The sequence below is a fragment of the Astatotilapia calliptera genome, chromosome 3 (assembly GCF_964374335.1).
Source record: "Astatotilapia calliptera chromosome 3, fAstCal68.1, whole genome shotgun sequence".
NCBI classification, from domain to species: Eukaryota; Metazoa; Chordata; class Actinopteri; order Cichliformes; family Cichlidae; genus Astatotilapia; species Astatotilapia calliptera.
The window spans coordinates 22,473,495-22,494,542 of NC_137424.1; the positions used below are offsets into that span (position 1 = coordinate 22,473,495).

The 21,048-nt window shown below is 58.1% G+C and overlaps 8 non-coding genes and 2 pseudogenes across 8 annotated transcripts; all 10 read right to left on the minus strand.

Annotated features, from left to right (window-relative positions):
• Window positions 1-3,470: 3,470 nt before the first annotated feature.
• On the minus strand, window positions 3,471-3,589 carry LOC145427129 (5S ribosomal RNA). The gene has a single exon (XR_013907853.1). It is a non-coding gene; the product is annotated as a 5S ribosomal RNA (ribosomal RNA).
• A 1,728-nt stretch (window positions 3,590-5,317) lies between these two features.
• Window positions 5,318-5,426, minus strand: LOC145427455 (5S ribosomal RNA; annotated as a pseudogene).
• Window positions 5,427-6,521: 1,095 nt separating this feature from the next.
• LOC145427746 (5S ribosomal RNA) lies at window positions 6,522-6,640 on the minus strand. Its single transcript, XR_013908288.1, has one exon. It is a non-coding gene; the product is annotated as a 5S ribosomal RNA (ribosomal RNA).
• Window positions 6,641-8,209: 1,569 nt separating this feature from the next.
• On the minus strand, window positions 8,210-8,328 carry LOC145427515 (5S ribosomal RNA). The gene has a single exon (XR_013908057.1). It is a non-coding gene; the product is annotated as a 5S ribosomal RNA (ribosomal RNA).
• Window positions 8,329-9,463: 1,135 nt separating this feature from the next.
• Window positions 9,464-9,582, minus strand: LOC145427757 (5S ribosomal RNA). Its single transcript, XR_013908299.1, has one exon. It is a non-coding gene; the product is annotated as a 5S ribosomal RNA (ribosomal RNA).
• A 4,447-nt stretch (window positions 9,583-14,029) lies between these two features.
• Window positions 14,030-14,148, minus strand: LOC145427516 (5S ribosomal RNA). Its single transcript, XR_013908058.1, has one exon. It is a non-coding gene; the product is annotated as a 5S ribosomal RNA (ribosomal RNA).
• A 1,096-nt stretch (window positions 14,149-15,244) lies between these two features.
• Window positions 15,245-15,363, minus strand: LOC145426929 (5S ribosomal RNA). Its single transcript, XR_013907649.1, has one exon. It is a non-coding gene; the product is annotated as a 5S ribosomal RNA (ribosomal RNA).
• A 1,808-nt stretch (window positions 15,364-17,171) lies between these two features.
• Window positions 17,172-17,280, minus strand: LOC145427456 (5S ribosomal RNA; annotated as a pseudogene).
• Window positions 17,281-18,375: 1,095 nt separating this feature from the next.
• On the minus strand, window positions 18,376-18,494 carry LOC145427768 (5S ribosomal RNA). The gene has a single exon (XR_013908310.1). It is a non-coding gene; the product is annotated as a 5S ribosomal RNA (ribosomal RNA).
• A 1,568-nt stretch (window positions 18,495-20,062) lies between these two features.
• On the minus strand, window positions 20,063-20,181 carry LOC145427517 (5S ribosomal RNA). The gene has a single exon (XR_013908059.1). It is a non-coding gene; the product is annotated as a 5S ribosomal RNA (ribosomal RNA).
• Between the last annotated feature and the right edge of the window lie 867 nt (window positions 20,182-21,048).

Sequence of the window (21,048 nt, forward strand, 5' to 3'; positions counted from 1 at the left end):
CAAGAGTCACAGACCCTGGTGTGGTGTAATTGGCCTCAATAGCAACTAATGCCCTGGTGTGGTGTAGGTGGCCTCAGCCAGCAGCCACAGGCCCTGGTGTGTTGTAAGTGGCCTCAGTCAGTGCCACAGGCCCTGGTGTGGTGTAAGTGGCCTGAGCAAGAGCCACAGACCCTCGTGTGGTGTAATTGGCCTCAATAGCAACTAATGCCCTGGTGTGGTGTAAGTGGCCTCAGCCAGCAGCCACAGGCCCTGGTGTGGTGTAAGTGGCCTCAGAAGCAAATAAGGCCGTATTGTGGTGTATGTGGCCTCAGCCAGGAGCCACAGGCCCTGGTGTGGTGTAAGTGGCCTGAGCAAGAGCCACAGACCCTGGTGTGGTGTAAGTGGCCTCAGCCAGCAGCCACAGGCCTTGGTGTGGTGTAAGTCGCCTCAGCCAGAAGCCACAGGCACTGGTGTGGTGTAAGTGGCCTCAGCCAGCAGCCACAGGCCCTGGTGTGGTGTAAGTGGCCTGAGCAAGAGCCACAGGCCCTGGTGTGGTGTAATTGGCCTCAATAGCAACTAAGGCCCTGGTGTGGTGTAAGTGGCCTCATCCAGAGCCACAGGCCCTGGTGTGGTGTAAGTGGCCTCAGAAGCAAATAAGGCCGTGGTGTGGTGTAAGTGGCCTCAGCCAGAAGCCACAGGCACTGGTGTGGTGCAAGTGGCCTCAGCCAGCAGCCACAGGCCCTGGTGTGGTGTAAGTGACTTCAGCCAGTGCCACAGGCCCTGGTGTGGTGTAAGTGGCCTGAGCAAGAGCCACCGACCCTGGTGTGGTGTAATTGGCCTCAATAGCAACTAATGCCCTGGTCTGGTGTAGGTGGCCTCAGCCAGCAGCCACAGGCCCTGGTGTGGTGTAAGTGGCCTCAGCCAGTGCCACAGGCCCTGGTGTGGTGTAAGGGGCCTCAATAGCAACTAATGCCCTGGTGTGGTGTAAGTGGCCTCAGCCAACAGCCACAGGCACTGGTGTGGTGTAAGTGCCCTCAGCCAGCAGCCATAGGCCCTGGTGTGGTGTAAGTGGCCTCAGCCAGCAGCCACAGGCCCTGGTGTGGTGTAAGTGGCCTGAGCAAGAGCCACAGGCACTGGTGTGGTGTAAGTGCCCTCAGCCAGCAGCCACAGGCCCTGGTGTGGTGTAAGTGGCCTCAGCCAGCAGCCACAGGCCCTGGTGTGGTGTAAGTGGCCTCAGCCAGCAGCCACAGGCCATGGTGTGGTGTAAGTGGCCTCAGCCAGCAGCCACAGGCCCTGGTGTGGTGTAAGTGGCCTCAGCCAGCAGCCACAGGCCCTGGTGTGGTGTAAGTGGCCTCAGCCAGAGCCACAGGCCCTGGTATAGTGTAAGTGGCCTCAACCAGTGCCACAGGCCCTGGTGGGGTGTAAGTGGCCTGAGCAAGAGCCACAGACCCTGGTGTGGTGTAATTGGCCTCAATAGCAACTAATGCCCTGGTGTGGTGTAGGTGGCCTCAGCCAGCAGCCACAGGCCCTGGTGTGGTGTAAGTGGCCTCAGCCAGTGCCACAGGCCCTGGTGTGGTGTAAGGGGCCTCAATAGCAACTAATGCCCTGGTGTGGTGTAGGTGGCCTCAGCCAGCAGCCACAGGCCCTGGTGTGGTGTAAGTGGCCTCAGCCAGTGCCAAAGGCCCTGATGTGGTGTAAGTGGCCTCAATAGCAACTAATGCCCTGGTGTGGTGTAAGTGGCCTCAGCCAGCAGCCACAGGCACTGGTGTGGTGTAAGTGGCCTCAGCCAGCAGCCACAGGCCCTGGTGTGGTGTAAGTGGCCTCAGCCAGCAGCCACAGGCCCTGGTGTGGTGTAAGTGGCCTCAATAGCAAATAATGCCCTGGTGTGGTGTAAGTGGCCTCTGCCAGCAGCCACAGGCCCTGGTGTGGTGTAAGTGGCCTCAGCCAGTGCCACAGGCCCTGGTGTGGTGTAAGTGGCCTGAGCAAGAGCCAAAGACCCTGGTGTGGTGTAATTGGCCTCAATAGCAACTTATGCCCTGGTGTGGTGTAAGTGGCCTCAGCCAGCAGCCACAGGCCCTGGTGTGGTGTAAGTGGCCTCAGCCAGCAGCCACAGGCCCTGGTGTGGTGTAAGTGGCCTGAGCAAGAGCCACAGGCCCTGGTGTGGTGTAAGTGGCCTCAGCCAGAAGCCACAGGCACTGGTGTGGTGTAAGGGGCCTCAATAGCAACTAATGCCCTGGTGTGGTGTAAGTGACCTCAGCCAGCAGCCACAGGCCCTGGTGTGGTGTAAGTGGCCTCAGCCAGCAGCCACAGGCCCTGGTGTGGTGTAAGTGGCCTCAGCCAGTGCCACAGACCCTGGTGTGGTGTAATTGGCCTCAATAGCAACTAATGCCCTGGTGTGGTGTAAGTGGCCTCAGCCAGCAGCCACAGGCCCTGGTGTGGTGTAAGTGGCCTCAGCCAGCAGCCACAGGCCCTGGTGTGGTGTAAGTGGCCTCAATAGCAACTAATGCCCTGGTGTGGTGTAAGTGGCCTCAGCCAGCAGCCACAGGCCCTGGTGTGGTGTAAGTGGCCTCAGCCAGAGCCACAGGTCCGGGTGTGGTGTAAGTGGCCTCAGCCAGAGCCACAGGTCCTGGTGTGGTGTAAGTGGCCTCAGCCAGTGCCACAGGCCCTGGTGTGGTGTAAGTGGCCTCAGCCAGCAGCCACAGGCCCTGGTGTGGTGTAAGTGGCCTCAGCCAGCAGCCACAGGCCCTGGTGTGGTGTAAGTGGCCTCAGCCAGCAGCCACAGGCCCTGGTGTGGTGTAAGTGGCCTCAGCCAGCAGCCACAGGCCCTGGTGTGGTGTAAGTGGCCTCAGCCAGAGCCACAGGTCCTGGTGTGGTGTAAGTGGCCTCAGCCAGTGCCACAGGCCCTGGTGTGGTGTAAGTGGCCTGAGCAAGAGCCACAGACCCTGTTGTGGTGTAATTGGCCTCAATAGCAACTAAGGCCCTGGTGTGGTGTAGGTGGCCTCAGCCAGCAGCCACAGGCCCTGGTGTGGTGTAAGTGGCCTCAGCCAGAGCCACAGGTCCTGGTGTGGTGTAAGTGGCCTCAGCCAGTGCCACAGGCCCTGGTGTGGTGTAAGTGGCCTGAGCAAGAGCCACAGACCCTGTTGTGGTGTAATTGGCCTCAATAGCAACTAAGGCCCTGGTGTGGTGTAGGTGGCCTCAGCCAGCAGCCACAGGCCCTGGTGTGGTGTAAGTGGCCTCAGCCAGCAGCCACAGGCCCTGGTGTGGTGTAAGTGGCCTCAGCCAGCAGCCACAGGCCCTGATGTGGTGTACGTGGCCCCAGCTGGTCACTCAGGCCCTGGTGTGGTGTAGGTGGCATCAGCTAGCAGCACAAGACATTGGAAAACAGCCAAAAGCAATGTCGTTAATGTGCCCTCATTAATGGGCAGCTGCTTTTGGTCTTTTAATACACCCCTTCTCTGGATCAAAAGCGGTTCAATGGCATGAAAATGAAAGGCTTACAGCACCAGGTATTCCCAGGCGGTCTCCCATCCAAGTACTAACCAAGCCCAGCCCTGCTTAGCTTCCGAGATCAGACGAGGTCGGGCGTGCTCAGGGTGGTATGGCCGTAAGCTGCTGGCCCCAGCACAATGTCTCAATTTATGGATTCAACTGATTAGGTGGCAAGTACCTGAAGTTACGAAGACAATCCTTTAACCATACCTGCATGTTTGCATAATACCCTAACCCAAAGGCTCAGTTTAGCATTTATCTAACAGCACAGGCCCTGGATTGTTGAAGATGGCCTCAGGAACCAGCACAGGGCCTGGTGTGTTGTACATGGCCACAGCTAGCAGCACAGGGCCTGGTTTGGTGAAGATGGCCTCGGCCAGAAGCGCAGGGCCTGGTGTGATGTGAGTGGCCTGAGCAAGAGCCACAGGCCCTGGTGTGGTGTAAGTGGCCTCAGCCAGAAGCCACAGGCACTGGTGTGGTGTAAGTGGCCTCAGCCAGCAGCCACAGGCCCTGGTGTGGTGTAAGTGGCCTCAGCCAGCAGCCACAGGCCCTGGTGTGGTGTAAGTGGCCTCAGCCAGCAGCCACAGGCCCTGGTGTGGTGTAAGTGGCCTCAGCCAGAGCCACAGGCCCTGGTGCGGTGTAAGTGGCCTCAGCCAGTGCCACAGGCCCTGGTGTGGTGTAAGTGGCCTGAGCAAGAGCCACAGGCCCTGGTGTGGTGTAAGTGGCCTCAGCCAGCAGCCACAGGCCCTGGTGTGGTGTAAGTGGCCTCAGCCAGCAGCCACAGGCCCTGGTGTGGTGTAAGTGGCCTCAGCCAGCAGCCACAGGCCCTGGTGTGGTGTAAGTGGCCTCAGCCAGAGCCACAGGCCCTGGTGTAGTGTAAGTGGCCTCAGCCAGTGCCACAGGCCCTGGTGTGGTGTAAGTGGCCTGAGCAAGAGCCACAGACCCTGGTGTGGTGTAATTGGCCTCAATAGCAACTAATGCCCTGGTGTGGTGTAGGTGGCCTCAGCCAGCAGCCACAGGCCCTGGTGTGGTGTAAGTGGCCTCAGCCAGTGCCACAGGCCCTGGTGTGGTGTAAGGGGCCTCAATAGCAACTAATGCCCTGGTGTGGTGTAAGTGGCCTCAGCCAGCAGCCACAGGCACTGGTGTGGTGTAAGTGCCCTCAGCCAGCAGCCACAGGCCCTGGTGTGGTGTAAGTGGCCTCAGCCAGCAGCCACAGGCCCTGGTGTGGTGTAAGTGGCCTCAGCCAGCAGCACAGGCCCTGGTGTGGTGTAAGTGGCCTGAGCAAGAGCCACAGGCCCTGGTGTGGTGTAAGTGGCCTCAGCCAGAAGCCACAGGCACTGGTGTGGTGTAAGTGCCCTCAGCCAGCAGCCACAGGCCCTGGTGTGGTGTAAGTGACCTCAGCCAGCAGCCACAGGCCCTGGTGTGGTGTAAGTGGCCTCAGCCAGCAGCCACAGGCCCTGGTGCGGTGTAAGTGGCCTCAGCCAGTGCCACAGGCCCTGGTGTGGTGTAAGTGGCCTGAGCAAGAGCCACAGACCCTGGTGTGGTGTAATTGGCCTCAATAGCAACTAATGCCCTGGTGTGGTGTAAGTGGCCTCAGCCAGCAGCCACAGGCCCTGGTGTGGTGTAAGTGGCCTCAGCCAGCAGCCACAGGCCCTGATGTGGTGTAAGTGGCCCCAGCCGGTCACTCAGGCCCTGGTGTGGTGTAGGTGGCATCAGCTAGCAGCACAAGACATTGTAAAACAGCCAAAAGCAATGTCGTTAATGTGCCATCATTAATGGGCAGCTGCTTTTGGTCTTTTAATACACCCCTTCTCTGGATCAAAAGCGGTTCAATGACATGAAAATGAAAGGCTTACAGCACCAGGTAGTCTCCCATCCAAGTACAAACCAAGCCCAGCCCTGCTTAGCTTCCGAGATCAGACGAGGTCGGGCGTGCTCAGGGTGGTATGGCCGTAAGCTGCTGGCCCCAGCACAATGTCTCAATTTATGGATTCAACTGATTAGGTGGCAAGTACCTGAAGTTACGAAGACAATCCTTTAACCATACCTGCATGTTTGCATAATACCCTAACCCAAAGGCTCAGTTTAGCATTTATCTAACAGCACAGGCCATGGATTGTTGAAGATGGCCTCAGGAACCAGCACAGGGCCTGGTGTGTTGTACATGGCCACAGCTAGCAGCACAGGGCCTGGTTTGGTGAAGATGGCCTCGGCCAGAAGCGCAGGGCCTGGTGTGATGTGAGTGGCCTGAGCAAGAGCCACAGGCCCTGGTGTGGTGTAAGTGGCCTCAGCCAGAAGCCACAGGCACTGGTGTGGTGTAAGTGGCCTCAGCCAGCAGCCACAGGCCCTGGTGTGGTGTAAGTGGCCTCAGCCAGCAGCCACAGGCCCTGGTGTGGTGTAAGTGGCCTCAGCCAGCAGCCACAGGCCCTGGTGTGGTGTAAGTGGCCTCAGCCAGAGCCACAGGCCCTGGTGTGGTGTAAGTGGCCTCAGCCACTGCCACAGGCCCTGGTGTGGTGTAAGTGGCCTGAGCAAGAGCCAAAGACCCTGGTGTGGTGTAATTGGCCTCAATAGCAACTAATGCCCTGGTGTGGTGTAGGTGGCCTCAATAGCAACTAATGCCCTGGTGTGGTGTAAGTGGCCTCAGCCAGCAGCCACAGGCCCTGGTGTGGTGTAAGTGGCTTGAGCAAGAGCCACAGACCCTGGTGTGGTGTAATTGGCCTCAATAGCAACTAAGGCCCTGGTGTGGTGTAGGTGGCCTCAGCCAGCAGCCACAGGCCCTGGTGTGGTGTAAGTGGCCTCAGCCAGCAGCCACAGGCCCTGGTGTGGTGTAAGTGGCCTCAGCCAGCAGCCACAGGCCCTGATGTGGTGTAAGTGGCCCCAGCCGGTCACTCAGGCCCTGGTGTGGTGTAGGTGGCATCAGCTAGCAGCACAAGACATTGGAAAACAGCCAAAAGCAATGTCGTTAATGTGCCCTCATTAATGGGCAGCTGCTTTTGGTCTTTTAATACACCCCTTCTCTGGATCAAAAGCGGTTCAGTGACATGAAAATGAAATGCTTACAGCACCAGGTATTCCCAGGCGGTCTCCCATCCAAGTACTAACCAAGCCCAGCCCTGCTTAGCTTCCGAGATCAGACGAGGTCGGGCGTGCTCAGGGTGGTATGGCCGTAAGCTGCTGGCCCCAGCACAATGTCTCAATTTATGGATTCAACTGATTAGGTGGCAAGTACCTGAAGTTACGAAGACAATCCTTTAACCATACCTGCATTTTTGCATAATACCCTAACCCAAAGGCTCAGTTTAGCATTTATCTAACAGCACAGGCCCTGGATTGTTGAAGATGGCCTCAGGAACCAGCACAGGGCCTGGTGTGTTGTACATGGCCACAGCAAGCAGCACAGGGCCAGGTTTGGTGAAGATGGCCTCGGCCAGAAGCACAGGGTCTGGTGTGATATGAGTGGCCTGAGCAAGAGCCACAGGCCCTGGTGTGGTGTAAGTGGCCTCAGCCAGAAGCCACAGGCCCTGGTGTGGTGTAGGTGGCCTCAGCCAGCAGCCACAGGCCCTTGTGTGGTGTAAGTGGCCTCAGCCAGCAGCCACAGGCCCTGGTGTGGTGTAAGTGGCCTCAGCCAGCAGCCACAGGCCCTGGTGTGGTGTAATTGGCCTCAATAGCAACTAATGCCCTGGTGTGGTGTAGGTGGCCTCAATAGCAACTAAGGCCCTGGTGTGGTGTAAGTGGCCTCAGCCAGCAGCCACAGGCCCTGGTGTGGTGTAAGTGGCCTCAGCCAGTGCCACAGGCCCTGGTGTGGTGTAAGGGGCCTCAATAGCAACTAATGCCCTGGTGTGGTGTAAGTGGCCTCAGCCAGCAGCCACAGGCACTGGTGTGGTGTAAGTGCCCTCAACAAGCAGCCACAGGCCCTGGTGTGGTGTAAGTGGCCTCAGCCAGCAGCCACAGGCCCTGGTGTGGTGTAAGTGGCCTCAGCCAGCAGCCACAGGCCCTGGTGTGGTGTAAGTGGCCCAAGCAAGAGCCACAGGCCCTGGTGTGGTGTAAGTGGCCTCAGCCAGAAGCCACAGGCACTGGTGTGGTGTAAGTGCCCTCAGCCAGCAGCCACAGGCCCTGGTGTGGTGTAAGTGACCTCAGCCAGCAGCCACAGGCCCTGGTGTGGTGTAAGTGGCCTCAGCCAGCAGCCACAGGCCCTGGTGTGGTGTAAGTGGCCTCAGCCAGTGCCACAGGCACTGGTGTGGTGTAAGTGGCCTGAGCAAGAGTCACAGACCCTGGTGTGGTGTAATTGGCCTCAATAGCAACTAATGCCCTGGTGTGGTGTAGGTGGCCTCAGCCAGCAGCCACAGGCCCTGGTGTGGTGTAAGTGGCCTCAGCCAGTGCCACAGGCCCTGGTGTGGTGTAAGTGGCCTGAGCAAGAGCCACAGACCCTGGTGTGGTGTAATTGGCCTCAATAGCAACTAATGCCCTGGTGTGGTGTAAGTGGCCTCAGCCAGCAGCCACAGGCCCTGGTGTGGTGTAAGTGGCCTCAGCCAGCAGCCACAGGCCCTGATGTGGTGTAAGTGGCCCCAGCCGGTCACTCAGGCCCTGGTGTGGTGTAGGTGGCATCAGCTAGCAGCACAAGACATTGGAAAACAGCCAAAAGCAATGTCGTTAATGTGCCCTCATTAATGGGCAGCTGCTTTTGGTCTTTTAATACACCCCTTCTCTGGATCAAAAGCGGTTCAATGACATGAAAATGAAAGGCTTACAGCACCAGGTATTCCCAGGTAGTCTCCCATCCAAGTACTAACCAAGCCCAGCCCTGCTTAGCTTCCGAGATCAGACGAGGTCGGGCGTGCTCAGGGTGGTATGGCCGTAAGCTGCTGGCCCCAGCACAATGTCTCAATTTATGGATTCAACTGATTAGGTGGCAAGTACCTGAAGTTACGAAGACAATCCTTTAACCATACCTGCATGTTTGCATAATACCCTAACCCAAAGGCTCAGTTTAGCATTTATCTAACAGCACAGGCCATGGATTGTTGAAGATGGCCTCAGGAACCAGCACAGGGCCTGGTGTGTTGTACATGGCCACAGCTAGCAGCACAGGGCCTGGTTTGGTGAAGATGGCCTCGGCCAGAAGCGCAGGGCCTGGTGTGATGTGAGTGGCCTGAGCAAGAGCCACAGGCCCTGGTGTGGTGTAAGTGGCCTCAGCCAGAAGCCACAGGCACTGGTGTGGTGTAAGTGGCCTCAGCCAGCAGCCACAGGCCCTGGTGTGGTGTAAGTGGCCTCAGCCAGCAGCCACAGGCCCTGGTGTGGTGTAAGTGGCCTCAGCCAGCAGCCACAGGCCCTGGTGTGGTGTAAGTGGCCTCAGCCAGAGCCACAGGCCCTGGTGTGGTGTAAGTGGCCTCAGCCACTGCCACAGGCCCTGGTGTGGTGTAAGTGGCCTGAGCAAGAGCCAAAGACCCTGGTGTGGTGTAATTGGCCTCAATAGCAACTAATGCCCTGGTGTGGTGTAGGTGGCCTCAGCCAGCAGCCACAGGCCCTGGTGTGGTGTCAGTGGCCTCAATAGCAACTAATGCCCTGGTGTGGTGTAAGTGGCCTCAGCCAGCAGCCACAGGCCCTGGTGTGGTGTAAGTGGCTTGAGCAAGAGCCACAGACCCTGGTGTGGTGTAATTGGCCTCAATAGCAACTAAGGCCCTGGTGTGGTGTAGGTGGCCTCAGCCAGCAGCCACAGGCCCTGGTGTGGTGTAAGTGGCCTCAGCCAGCAGCCACAGGCCCTGGTGTGGTGTAAGTGGCCTCAGCCAGCAGCCACAGGCCCTGATGTGGTGTAAGTGGCCCCAGCCGGTCACTCAGGCCCTGGTGTGGTGTAGGTGGCATCAGCTAGCAGCACAAGACATTGGAAAACAGCCAAAAGCAATGTCGTTAATGTGCCCTCATTAATGGGCAGCTGCTTTTGGTCTTTTAATACACCCCTTCTCTGGATCAAAAGCGGTTCAGTGACATGAAAATGAAATGCTTACAGCACCAGGTATTCCCAGGCGGTCTCCCATCCAAGTACTAACCAAGCCCAGCCCTGCTTAGCTTCCGAGATCAGACGAGGTCGGGCGTGCTCAGGGTGGTATGGCCGTAAGCTGCTGGCCCCAGCACAATGTCTCAATTTATGGATTCAACTGATTAGGTGGCAAGTACCTGAAGTTACGAAGACAATCCTTTAACCATACCTGCATTTTTGCATAATACCCTAACCCAAAGGCTCAGTTTAGCATTTATCTAACAGCACAGGCCCTGGATTGTTGAAGATGGCCTCAGGAACCAGCACAGGGCCTGGTGTGTTGTACATGGCCACAGCAAGCAGCACAGGGCCAGGTTTGGTGAAGATGGCCTCGGCCAGAAGCACAGGGTCTGGTGTGATATGAGTGGCCTGAGCAAGAGCCACAGGCCCTGGTGTGGTGTAAGTGGCCTCAGCCAGAAGCCACAGGCCCTGGTGTGGTGTAGGTGGCCTCAGCCAGCAGCCACAGGCCCTTGTGTGGTGTAAGTGGCCTCAGCCAGCAGCCACAGGCCCTGGTGTGGTGTAAGTGGCCTCAGCCAGCAGCCACAGGCCCTGGTGTGGTGTAATTGGCCTCAATAGCAACTAATGCCCTGGTGTGGTGTAGGTGGCCTCAATAGCAACTAAGGCCCTGGTGTGGTGTAAGTGGCCTCAGCCAGCAGCCACAGGCCCTGGTGTGGTGTAAGTGGCCTCAGCCAGTGCCACAGGCCCTGGTGTGGTGTAAGGGGCCTCAATAGCAACTAATGCCCTGGTGTGGTGTAAGTGGCCTCAGCCAGCAGCCACAGGCACTGGTGTGGTGTAAGTGCCCTCAACAAGCAGCCACAGGCCCTGGTGTGGTGTAAATGGCCTCAGCCAGCAGCCACAGGCCCTGGTGTGGTGTAAGTGGCCTCAGCCAGAGCCACAGGCCCTGGTGTGGTGTAAGTGGCCTCAGCCAGTGCCACAGGCCCTGGTGTGGTGTAAGTGGCCTGAGCAAGAGCCACAGACCCTGTTGTGGTGTAATTGGCCTCAATAGCAACTAATGCCCTGGTGAGGTGTAGGTGGCCTCAGCCAGCAGCCACAGGCCCTGGTGTGGTGTAAGTGGCCTCAGCCAGTGCCACAGGCCCTGGTGTGGTGTAAGGGGCCTCAATAGCAACTAATGCCCTGGTGTGGTGTAAGTGGCCTCAGCCAGCAGCCACAGGCACTGGTGTGGTGTAAGTGGCCTCAGCCAGCAGCCACAGGCCCTGGTGTGGTGTAAGTGGCCTCAGCCAGCAGCCACAGGCCCTGGTGTGGTGTAAGTGGCCTGAGCCAGCTGCCACAGGCCCTGGTGTGGTGTAAGTGGCCTCAGCCAGAAGCCACAGGTACTGGTGTTGTGTAAGTGCCCTCAGCCAGCAGCCACAGGCCCTGGTGTGGTGTAAGTGACCTCAGCCAGCAGCCACAGGCCCTGGTGTGGTGTAAGTGGCCTCAGCCAGCAGCCACAGGCCCTGGTGTGGTGTAAGTGGCCTCAGCCAGTGCCACAGGCCCTGGTGTGGTGTAAGTGGCCTGAGCAAGAGTCACAGACCCTGGTGTGGTGTAATTGGCCTCAATAGCAACTAATGCCCTGGTGTGGTGTAGGTGGCCTCAGCCAGCAGCCACAGGCCCTGGTGTGGTGTAAGTGGCCTCAGCCAGTGCCACAGGCCCTGGTGTGGTGTAAGGGGCCTCAATAGCAACTAATGCCCTGGTGTGGTGTAAGTGGCCTCAGCCAGCAGCCACAGGCACTGGTGTGGTGTAAGTGCCCTCAGCCAGCAGCCACAGGCCCTGGTGTGGTGTAAGTGGCCTCAGCCAGCAGCCACAGGCCCTGGTGTGGTGTAAGTGGCCTCAGCAAGAGCCACAGGCCCTGGTGTGGTGTAAGTGGCCTCAGCCAGAAGCCACAGGCACTGGTGTGGTGTAAGTGCCCTCAGCCAGCAGCCACAGGCACTGGTGTGGTGTAAGTGACCTCAGCCAGCAGCCACAGGCCCTGGTGTGGTGTAAGTGGCCTCAGCCAGCAGCCACAGGCCCTGGTGTGGTGTAAGTGGCCTCAGCCAGTGCCACAGGCCCTAGTGTGGTGTAAGTGGCCTGAGCAAGAGTCACAGACCCTGGTGTGGTGTAATTGGCCTCAATAGCAACTAATGCCCTGGTGTGGTGTAGGTGGCCTCAGCCAGCAGCCACAGGCCCTGGTGTGGTGTAAGTGGCCTCAGCCAGTGCCACAGGCCCTGATGTGGTGTAAGTGGCCTGAGCAAGAGCCACAGACCCTGGTGTGGTGTAATTGGCCTCAATAGCAACTAATGCCCTGGTGTGGTGTAAGTGGCCTCAGCCAGAAGCCACAGGCACTGGTGTGGTGTAAGTGGCCTCAGCCAGCAGCCACAGGCCCTGATGTGGTGTAAGTGGCCCCAGCCAGCAGCCACAGGCCCTGGTGTGGTGTAAGTGGCCTCAGCCAAAAGCCACAGGCACTGGTGTGGTGTAAGTGCCCTCAGCCAGCAGCCACAGGCACTGGTGTGGTGTAAGTGACCTCAGCCAGCAGCCACAGGCCCTGGTGTGGTGTAAGTGGCCTCAGCCAGCAGCCACAGGCCCTGGTGTGGTGTAAGTGGCCTCAGCCAGTGCCACAGGCCCTGGTGTGGTGTAAGTGGCCTGAGCAAGAGTCACAGACCCTGGTGTGGTGTAATTGGCCTCAATAGCAACTAATGCCCTGGTGTGGTGTAAGTGGCCTCAGCCAGCAGCCACAGGCCCTGGTGTGGTGTAAGTGGCCTGAGCAAGAGCCACAGGCCCTGGTGTGGTGTAAGTGGCCTCAGCCAGAAGCCACAGGCACTGGTGTGGTGTAAGTGGCCTCAGCCAGCAGCCACAGTCCCTGGTGTGGTGAAAGTGGCCTCAGCCAGCAGCCACAGGCCCTGGTGTGGTGTAAATGGCCTCAGCCAGCAGCCACAGGCCCTGGTGTGGTGTAAGTGGCCTCAGCCAGAGCCACAGGCCATGGTGTGGTGTAAGTGGCCTCAGCCAGTGCCACAGGCCCTGGTGTGGTGTAAGTGGCCTGAGCAAGAGCCACAGACCCTGGTGTGGTGTAATTGGCCTCAATAGCAACTAATGCCCTGGTGTGGTGTAAGTGGCCTCAGCCAGTGCCACAGGCCCTGGTGTGGTGTAAGGGGCCTCAATAGCAACTAATGCCCTGGTGTGGTGTAAGTGGCCTCAGCCACCAGCCACAGGCACTGGTGTGGTGTAAGTGGCCTCAGCCAGCAGCCACAGGCCCTGGTGTGGTGTAAGTGGCCTGAGCCAGCTGCCACAGGCCGTAGTGTGGTGTAAGTGGCCTCAGCCAGAAGCCACAGGCACTGGTGTGGTGTAAGTGCCCTCAGCCAGCAGCCACACGCCCTGGTGTGGTGTAAGTGACCTCAGCCAGCAGCCAAAGGCCCTGGTGTGGTGTAAGTGGCCTCAGCCAGCAGCCACAGGCCCTGGTGTGGTGTAAGTGGCCTCAGCCAGTGCCACAGGCCCTGGTGTGGTGTAAGTGGCCTGAGCAAGAGTCACAGACCCTGGTGTGGTGTAATTGGCCTCAATAGCAACTAATGCCCTGGTGTGGTGTAGGTGGCCTCAGCCAGCAGCCACAGGCCCTGGTGTGGTGTAAGTGGCCTCAGCCAGTGCCACAGGCCCTGGTGTGGTGTAAGTGGCCTGAGCAAGAGCCACAGGCCCTGGTGTGGTGTAAGTGGCCTCAGCCAGAAGCCACAGGCACTGGTGTGGTGTAAGTGCCCTCAGCCAGCAGCCACAGGCACTGGTGTGGTGTAAGTGACCTCAGCCAGCAGCCACAGGCCCTGGTGTGGTGTAAGTGGCCTCAGCCAGCAGCCACAGGCCCTGGTGTGGTGTAAGTGGCCTCAGCCAGAAGCCACAGGCACTGGTGTGGTGTAAGTGCCCTCAGCCAGCAGCCACAGGCACTGGTGTGGTGTAAGTGACCTCAGCCAGCAGCCACATGCCCTGGTGTGGTGTAAGTGGCCTCAGCCAGCAGCCACAGGCCCTGGTGTGGTGTAAGTGGCCTCAGCCAGTGCCACAGGCCCTGGTGTGGTGTAAGTGGCCTGAGCAAGAGTCACAGACGCTGGTGTGGTGTAATTGGCCTCAATAGCAACTAATGCCCTGGTGTGGTGTAGGTGGCCTCAGCCAACAGCCACAGGCCCTGGTGTGGTGTAAGTGGCCTCAGCCAGTGCCACAGGCCATGGTGTGGTGTAAGTGGCCTGAGCAAGAGCCACAGACCCTGGTGTGGTGTAAGTGGCCTCAATAGCAACTAATGCCCTGGTGTGGTGTAAGTGGCCTCAGCCAGCAGCCACAGGCCCTGGTGTGGTGTAAGTGGCCTCAGCCAGCAGCCACAGGCCCTGATGTGGTGTAAGTGGCCCCAGCCGGTCACTCAGGCCCTGGTGTGGTGTAGGTGGCATCAGCTAGCAGCACAAGACATTGGAAAACAGCCAAAAGCAATGTCGTTAATGTGCCCTCATTAATGGGCAGCTGCTTTTGGTCTTTTAATACACCCCTTCTCTGGATCAAAAGCTGTTCAATGACATGAAAATGAAAGGCTTACAGCACCAGGTATTCCCAGGTAGTCTCCCATCCAAGTACTAACCAAGCCCAGCCCTGCTTAGCTTCCGAGATCAGACGAGGTCGGGCGTGCTCAGGGTGGTATGGCCGTAAGCTGCTGGCCCCAGCACAATGTCTCAATTTATGGATTCAACTGATTAGGTGGCAAGTACCTGAAGTTACGAAGACAATCCTTTAACCATACCTGCATGTTTGCATAATACCCTAACCCAAAGGCTCAGTTTAGCATTTATCTAACAGCACAGGCCCTGGATTGTTGAAGATGGCCTCAGGAACCAGCACAGGGCCTGGTGTGTTGTACATGGCCACAGCTAGCAGCACAGGGCCTGGTTTGGTGAAAATGGCCTCGGCCAGAAGCGCAGGGCCTGGTGTGATGTGAGTGGCCTGAGCCAGAAGCCACAGGCACTGGTGTGGTGTAAGTGGCCTCAGCCAGCAGCCACAGGCCCTGGTGTGGTGTAAGTGGCCTCAGCCAGCAGCCACAGGCCCTGGTGTGGTGTAAGTGGCCTCAGCCAGCAGCCACAGGCCCTGGTGTGGTGTAAGTGGCCTCAGCCAGAGCCACAGGCCCTGGTGTGGTGTAAGTGGCCTCAGCCAGTGCCACAGGCCCTGGTGTGGTGTAAGTGGCCTGAGCAAGAGCCAAAGACCCTGGTGTGGTGTAATTGGCCTCAATAGCAACTAATGCCCTGGTGTGGTGTAGGTGGCCTCAGCCAGCAGCCACAGGCCCTGGTGTGGTGTAAGTGGCCTCAATAGCAACTAATGCCCTGGTGTGGTGTAAGTGGCCTCAGCCAGCAGCCACAGGCCCTGGTGTGGTGTAAGTGGCCTGAGCAAGAGCCACAGACCCTGGTGTGGTGTAATTGGCCTCAATAGCAACTAAGACCCTGGTGTGGTGTAGGTGGCCTCAGCCAGCAGCCACAGGCCCTGGTGTGGTGTAAGTGGCCTCAGCCAGCAGCCACAGGCCCTGGTGTGGTGTAAGTGGCCTCAGCCAGCAGCCACAGGCCCTGATGTGGTGTAAGTGGCCCCAGCCGGTCACTCAGGCCCTGGTGTGGTGTAGGTGGCATCAGCTAGCAGCACAAGACATTGGAAAACAGCCAAAAGCAATGTCGTTAATGTGCCCTCATTAATGGGCAGCTGCTTTTGGTCTTTTAATACACCCCTTCTCTGGATCAAAAGCGGTTCAATGACATGAAAATGAAAGGCTTACAGCACCAGGTATTCCCAGGCAGTCTCCCATCCAAGTACTAACCAAGCCCAGCCCTGCTTAGCTTCCAAGATCAGACGAGGTCGGGCGTGCTCAGGGTGGTATGGCCGTAAGCTGCTGGCCCCAGCACAATGTCTCAATTTATGGATTCAACTGATTAGGTGGCAAGTACCTGAAGTTACGAAGACAATCCTTTAACCATACCTGCATGTTTGCATAATACCCTAATTCAAAGGCTCAGTTTAGCATTTATCTAACAGCACAGGCCCTGGATTGTTGAAGATGGCCTCAGGAACCAGCACAGGGCCTGGTGTGTTGTACATGGCCACAGCTAGCAGCACAGGGCCTGGTTTGGTGAAGATGGCCTCGGCCAGAAGCGCAGGGCCTGGTGTGATGTGAGTGGCCTGAGCAAGAACCACAGGCCCTGGTGTGGTGTAAGTGGCCTCAGCCAGAAGCCACAGGCACTGGTGTGGTGTAAGTGGCCTCAGCAAGCAGCCACAGGCCCTGGTGTGGTTTAAGTGGCCTCAGCCAGCAGCCACAGGCCCTGGTGTGGTGTAAGTGGCCTCAGCCAGAGCCACAGGCCCTGGTGTGGTGTAAGTGGCCTCAGCCAGTGCCACAGGCCCTGGTGTGGTGTAAGTGGCCTCAGCCAGTGCCACAGGCCCTGGTGTGGTGTAAGTGGCCTGAGCAAGAGCCACAGACCCTGGTGTGGTGTAACTGGCCTCAATAGCAACTAATGCCCTGGTGTGGTGTAAGTGGCCTCAGCCAGCAGCCACAGGCACTGGTGTGGTGTAAGTGGCCTCAGCCAGCAGCCACAGGCCCTGGTGTGGTGTAAGTGGCCTCAGCCAGCAGCCACAGGCCCTGGTGTGGTGTAAGTGGCCTGAGCCAGAAGCCACAGGCACTGGTGTGGTGTAAGTGGCCTCAGCCAGAAGCCACAGGCACTGGTGTGGTGTAAGTGCCCTCAGCCAGCAGCCACAGGCCCTGGTGTGGTGTAAGTGACCTCAGCCAGCAGCCACAGGCCCTGGTGTGGTGTAAGTGGCCTCAGCCAGCAGCCACAGGCCCTGGTGTGGTGTAAGTGGCCTCAGCCAGTGCCACAGGCCCTGGTGTGGTGTAAGTGGCCTGAGCAAGAGTCACAGACCCTGGTGTGGTGTAATTGGCCTCAATAGCAACTAATGCCCTGGTGTGGTGTAGGTGGCCTCAGCCAGCAGCCACAGGCCCTGGTGTGGTGTAAGTGGCCTCAGCCAGTGCCACAGGCCCTGGTGTGGTGTAAGGGGCCTCAATAGCAACTAATGCCCTGGTGTGGTGTAAGTGGCCTCAGCCAGCAGCCACAGGCCCTGGTGTGGTGTAAGTGGCCTCAGCCAGCAGCCACAGGCCCTGGTGTGGTGTAAGTGGCCTCAGCCAGCAGCCACAGGCCCTGGTGTGGTGTAAGTGCCCTCAGCCAGCAGCCACAGGCCCTGGTGTGGTGTAAGTGACCTCAGCCAGCAGCCACAGGCCCTGGTGTGGTGTAAGTGGCCTCAGCCAGCAGCCACAGGCCCTGGTGCGGTGTAAGTGGCCTCAGCCAGTGCCACAGGCCCTGGTGTGGTGTAAGTGGCCTGAGCAAGAGCCACAGACCCTGGTGTGGTGTAATTGGCCTCAATAGCAACTAATGCCCTGGTGTGGTGTAAGTGGCCTCAGCCAGCAGCCACAGGCCCTGGTGTGGTGTAAGTGGCCTCAGCCAGCAGCCACAGGCCCTGATGTGGTGTAAGTGGCCCCAGCCGGTCACTCAGGCCCTGGTGTGGTGTAGGTGGCATCAGCTAGCAGCACAAGACATTGTAAAACAGCCAAAAGCAATGTCGTTAATGTGCCATCATTAATGGGCAGCTGCTTTTGGTCTTTTAATACACCCCTTCTCTGGATCAAAAGCGGTTCAATGACATGAAAATGAAAGGCTTACAGCACCAGGTAGTCTCCCATCCAAGTACAAACCAAGCCCAGCCCTGCTTAGCTTCCGAGATCAGACGAGGTCGGGCGTGCTCAGGGTGGTATGGCCGTAAGCTGCTGGCCCCAGCACAATGTCTCAATTTATGGATTCAACTGATTAGGTGGCAAGTACCTGAAGTTACGAAGACAATCCTTTAACCATACCTGCATGTTTGCATAATACCCTAACCCAAAGGCTCAGTTTAGCATTTATCTAACAGCACAGGCCATGGATTGTTGAAGATGGCCTCAGGAACCAGCACAGGGCCTGGTGTGTTGTACATGGCCACAGCTAGCAGCACAGGGCCTGGTTTGGTGAAGATGGCCTCGGCCAGAAGCGCAGGGCCTGGTGTGATGTGAGTGGCCTGAGCAAGAGCCACAGGCCCTGGTGTGGTGTAAGTGGCCTCAGCCAGAAGCCACAGGCACTGGTGTGGTGTAAGTGGCCTCAGCCAGCAGCCACAGGCCCTGGTGTGGTGTAAGTGGCCTCAGCCAGCAGCCACAGGCCCTGGTGTGGTGTAAGTGGCCTCAGCCAGCAGCCACAGGCCCTGGTGTGGTGTAAGTGGCCTCAGCCAGAGCCACAGGCCCTGGTGTGGTGTAAGTGGCCTCAGCCACTGCCACAGGCCCTGGTGTGGTGTAAGTGGCCTGAGCAAGAGCCAAAGACCCTGGTGTGGTGTAATTGGCCTCAATAGCAACTAATGCCCTGGTGTGGTGTAGGTGGCCTCAATAGCAACTAATGCCCTGGTGTGGTGTAAGTGGCCTCAGCCAGCAGCCACAGGCCCTGGTGTGGTGTAAGTGGCTTGAGCAAGAGCCACAGACCCTGGTGTGGTGTAATTGGCCTCAATAGCAACTAAGGCCCTGGTGTGGTGTAGGTGGCCTCAGCCAGCAGCCACAGGCCCTGGTGTGGTGTAAGTGGCCTCAGCCAGCAGCCACAGGCCCTGGTGTGGTGTAAGTGGCCTCAGCCAGCAGCCACAGGCCCTGATGTGGTGTAAGTGGCCCCAGCCGGTCACTCAGGCCCTGGTGTGGTGTAGGTGGCATCAGCTAGCAGCACAAGACATTGGAAAACAGCCAAAAGCAATGTCGTTAATGTGCCCTCATTAATGGGCAGCTGCTTTTGGTCTTTTAATACACCCCTTCTCTGGATCAAAAGCGGTTCAGTGACATGAAAATGAAATGCTTACAGCACCAGGTATTCCCAGGCGGTCTCCCATCCAAGTACTAACCAAGCCCAGCCCTGCTTAGCTTCCGAGATCAGACGAGGTCGGGCGTGCTCAGGGTGGTATGGCCGTAAGCTGCTGGCCCCAGCACAATGTCTCAATTTATGGATTCAACTGATTAGGTGGCAAGTACCTGAAGTTACGAAGACAATCCTTTAACCATACCTGCATTTTTGCATAATACCCTAACCCAAAGGCTCAGTTTAGCATTTATCTAACAGCACAGGCCCTGGATTGTTGAAGATGGCCTCAGGAACCAGCACAGGGCCTGGTGTGTTGTACATGGCCACAGCAAGCAGCACAGGGCCAGGTTTGGTGAAGATGGCCTCGGCCAGAAGCACAGGGTCTGGTGTGATATGAGTGGCCTGAGCAAGAGCCACAGGCCCTGGTGTGGTGTAAGTGGCCTCAGCCAGAAGCCACAGGCCCTGGTGTGGTGTAAGTGGCCTCAGCCAGCAGCCACAGGCCCTTGTGTGGTGTAAGTGGCCTCAGCCAGCAGCCACAGGCCCTGGTGTGGTGTAAGTGGCCTCAGCCAGCAGCCACAGGCCCTGGTGTGGTGTAATTGGCCTCAATAGCAACTAATGCCCTGGTGTGGTGTAGGTGGCCTCAATAGCAACTAAGGCCCTGGTGTGGTGTAAGTGGCCTCAGCCAGCAGCCACAGGCCCTGGTGTGGTGTAAGTGGCCTCAGCCAGTGCCACAGGCCCTGGTGTGGTGTAAGGGGCCTCAATAGCAACTAATGCCCTGGTGTGGTGTAAGTGGCCTCAGCCAGCAGCCACAGGCACTGGTGTGGTGTAAGTGCCCTCAACAAGCAGCCACAGGCCCTGGTGTGGTGTAAGTGGCCTCAGCCAGCAGCCACAGGCCCTGGTGTGGTGTAAGTGGCCTCAGCCAGCAGCCACAGGCCCTGGTGTGGTGTAAGTGGCCCAAGCAAGAGCCACAGGCCCTGGTGTGGTGTAAGTGGCCTCAGCCAGAAGCCACAGGCACTGGTGTGGTGTAAGTGCCCTCAGCCAGCAGCCACAGGCCCTGGTGTGGTGTAAGTGACCTCAGCCAGCAGCCACAGGCCCTGGTGTGGTGTAAGTGGCCTCAGCCAGCAGCCACAGGCCCTGGTGTGGTGTAAGTGGCCTCAGCCAGTGCCACAGGCACTGGTGTGGTGTAAGTGGCCTGAGCAAGAGTCACAGACCCTGGTGTGGTGTAATTGGCCTCAATAGCAACTAATGCCCTGGTGTGGTGTAGGTGGCCTCAGCCAGCAGCCACAGGCCCTGGTGTGGTGTAAGTGGCCTCAGCCAGTGCCACAGGCCCTGGTGTGGTGTAAGTGGCCTGAGCAAGAGCCACAGACCCTGGTGTGGTGTAATTGGCCTCAATAGCAACTAATGCCCTGGTGTGGTGTAAGTGGCCTCAGCCAGCAGCCACAGGCCCTGGTGTGGTGTAAGTGGCCTCAGCCAGCAGCCACAGGCCCTGATGTGGTGTAAGTGGCCCCAGCCGGTCACTCAGGCCCTGGTGTGGTGTAGGTGGCATCAGCTAGCAGCACAAGACATTGGAAAACAGCCAAAAGCAATGTCGTTAATGTGCCCTCATTAATGGGCAGCTGCTTTGGTCTTTTAATACACCCCTTCTCTGGATCAAAAGCGGTTCAATGACATGAAAATGAAAGGCTTACAGCACCAGGTATTCCCAGGTAGTCTCCCATCCAAGTACTAACCAAGCCCAGCCCTGCTTAGCTTCCGAGATCAGACGAGGTCGGGCGTGCTCAGGGTGGTATGGCCGTAAGCTGCTGGCCCCAGCACAATGTCTCAATTTATGGATTCAACTGATTAGGTGGCAAGTACCTGAAGTTACGAAGACAATCCTTTAACCATACCTGCATGTTTGCATAATACCCTAACCCAAAGGCTCAGTTTAGCATTTATCTAACAGCACAGGCCATGGATTGTTGAAGATGGCCTCAGGAACCAGCACAGGGCCTGGTGTGTTGTACATGGCCACAGCTAGCAGCACAGGGCCTGGTTTGGTGAAGATGGCCTCGGCCAGAAGCGCAGGGCCTGGTGTGATGTGAGTGGCCTGAGCAAGAGCCACAGGCCCTGGTGTGGTGTAAGTGGCCTCAGCCAGAAGCCACAGGCACTGGTGTGGTGTAAGTGGCCTCAGCCAGCAGCCACAGGCCCTGGTGTGGTGTAAGTGGCCTCAGCCAGCAGCCACAGGCCCTGGTGTGGTGTAAGTGGCCTCAGCCAGCAGCCACAGGCCCTGGTGTGGTGTAAGTGGCCTCAGCCAGAGCCACAGGCCCTGGTGTGGTGTAAGTGGCCTCAGCCACTGCCACAGGCCCTGGTGTGGTGTAAGTGGCCTGAGCAAGAGCCAAAGACCCTGGTGTGGTGTAATTGGCCTCAATAGCAACTAATGCCCTGGTGTGGTGTAGGTGGCCTCAGCCAGCAGCCACAGGCCCTGGTGTGGTGTCAGTGGCCTCAATAGCAACTAATGCCCTGGTGTGGTGTAAGTGGCCTCAGCCAGCAGCCACAGGCCCTGGTGTGGTGTAAGTGGCTTGAGCAAGAGCCACAGACCCTGGTGTGGTGTAATTGGCCTCAATAGCAACTAAGGCCCTGGTGTGGTGTAGGTGGCCTCAGCCAGCAGCCACAGGCCCTGGTGTG